This window comes from Clupea harengus, chromosome 16 (assembly GCF_900700415.2).
Source record: "Clupea harengus chromosome 16, Ch_v2.0.2, whole genome shotgun sequence".
In the NCBI taxonomy this organism is placed as follows: Eukaryota; Metazoa; Chordata; class Actinopteri; order Clupeiformes; family Clupeidae; genus Clupea; species Clupea harengus.
Window position 1 is genome coordinate 26,906,292 of NC_045167.1, and position 2,500 is coordinate 26,908,791.

Here is a 2,500-nt window from a genome sequence, read left to right on the forward strand (position 1 = left end):
ACACACATAAATAACTTATGTACATAATGTCAGTAGCTGTTTGTGTGTGTGTGATAGAGACAGAGAAAAAGGGATATTTGATTTGCTGGTGTTACAAGACCAGGTTGAGTTTGAACAGCAGAAAGTGTGTGTGTGTTTGTGTGTGTGTTTCTGAGAGAGAGAGAAGGGGATAGATTTACTGCTGTGTGTGTGTGTGTTATTTATAAAGAGGGGGGGGACAGGCAGGAAAATTAGTCCAGGAAAGTTTTTCTTCACTCTGAAGGTCATTCAGTCTCCTGGATCCTTGTGGATAAACACACACACACACACGCGCACGTGATGGCAAGAGAGAGAGATAGGAGGAAGTGAGAGAGAGATAGGAGGAAGTGAGAGAGAGATGGGGGGATGAGAGAGAGATGGGGGGATGAGAGAGAGAGAGAGAGAGAGAGAGAGAGAGATATGGGGAGATGAGAGAGATGGGAGAGTTCAGCCATCATGCTTGGCCCCTGGCTTTTGTGTGTCTTGGAGCCAGAGCCATTCGACTCTGATTGTTGGCTTTTGTCTACAGCCACGACAAGATGGTTGAAGCCGAACATATTAGCATCCATATGGCCCTACCTGGCCAAAGCCCCGTTCAAGCTCGACCTCCAGACACACACACACACACACACACCCCTTCCCCTACACACCTATGTCATTGTCAATATGTTAATTCTACATTAGAAGAACTGTACATTTCTGTAATATCAATAGAAGACTGTCCTCGTAACAAAGGACCTTTCCTCACGGAAGAAGACGAGGCCTCGCCGAAGTACGGCATACTCTTTCAGGAAGTACAGCATACTCTTACAGGAAGTACAGCATACTCTTCCAGGAAGTTCAGCATACTCTTCCAGGAAGTACAGCATACTCTTACAGGAAGTACAGCATACTCTCACAGGAAGTACAGAATACTCTTTCAGGAAGTACAGCATACTCTTACAGGAAGTACAGCATACTCTTCTTTCAGGAAGTACAGCATACTCCTTCAGGAAGTACAGCATACTCTTACAGGAAGTACAACTCTTTCAGGAAGTACAGCATACCTCTTTCAGGAAAGTACAAGCATACTCTTACAGGAAGTACAGCATACTCCTTCAGGAAGTACAGCATAATCTTACAGGAAGTACAACTCTTTCAGGAAGTACGGCATACTCTCACAGGAAGTACAGCATACTCTTACAGGAAGTACAGCATACTCTTTCAGGAAGTACAGCAGGAAGTACAGCATACTCTTACAGGAAGTACAGCATACTCTTACAGGAAGTACAGCATACTCTTTCAGGAAGTACAGCATACTCTCACAGGAAGTACAGAATACTCTTTCAGGAAGTACAGCATACTCTTACAGGAAGTACAGCATACTCTTACAGGAAGTACAACTCTTTCAGGAAGTACAGCATACTCTTTCAGGAAGTACAGCATACTCTTACAGGAAGTACAGCATACTCTTCCAGGAAGTTCAGCATACTCTTCCAGGAAGTACAGCATACTCTTACAGGAAGTACAGCATACTCTTACAGGAAGTACAGCATACTCTCACAGGAAGTACAGAATACTCTTTCAGGAAGTACAGCATACTCTTACAGGAAGTACAGCATACTCTTCTTTCAGGAAGTACAGCATACTCCTTCAGGAAGTACAGCATACTCTTACAGGAAGTACAACTCTTTCAGGAAGTACAGCATACTCTTTCAGGAAGTACAGCATACTCTTACAGGAAGTACAGCATACTCCTTCAGGAAGTACAGCATACTCTTACAGGAAGTACAACTCTTTCAGGAAGTACGGCATACTCTCACAGGAAGTACAGCATACTCTTACAGGAAGTACAGCATACTCTTTCAGGAAGTACAGCAGGAAGTACAGCATACTCTTACAGGAAGTACAGCATACTCTTACAGGAAGTACAGCATACTCTTTCAGGAAGTACAGCATACTCTCACAGGAAGTACAGAATACTCTTTCAGGAAGTACAGCATACTCTTACAGGAAGTACAGCATACTCTTACAGGAAGTACAACTCTTTCAGGAAGTACAGCATACTCTTTCAGGAAGTACAGCATACTCTTTCAGGAAGTGCGGCATACTCTTTCAGGAAGTACAGCAGGAAGTACAGCATACTCTTTCAGGAAGTACAGCAGGAAGTACAGCATACTCTTTCAGGAAGTACAGCATACTCTTACAGGAAGTACAGCATACTCTTTCAGGAAGTACAGCATACTCTTACAGGAAGTACAGCATACTCTTCTTTCAGGAAGTACAGCATACTCCTTCAGGAAGTACAGCATACTCTTACAGGAAGTACAACTCTTTCAGGAAGTACAGCATACTCTTTCAGGAAGTACAACTCTTTCAGAAAGTACGGCATACTCTCACAGGAAGTACAGCATACTCTTACAGGAAGTACAGCATACTCTTTCAGGAAGTACAGCAGGAAGTAGAGCATACTCTTACAGGAAGTACAGCATACTCTTACAGG

The 2,500-nt window shown here is 43.3% G+C and overlaps 1 protein-coding gene across 2 annotated transcripts in view; it reads left to right on the top strand.

Moving 5' to 3' along the window:
* erc1b (ELKS/RAB6-interacting/CAST family member 1b) overlaps positions 1-2,500 on the top strand; it is a 107,122-nt gene that overhangs the window by 63,648 nt on the left and 40,974 nt on the right. The gene's annotated exons all lie outside the window — the stretch shown is intronic.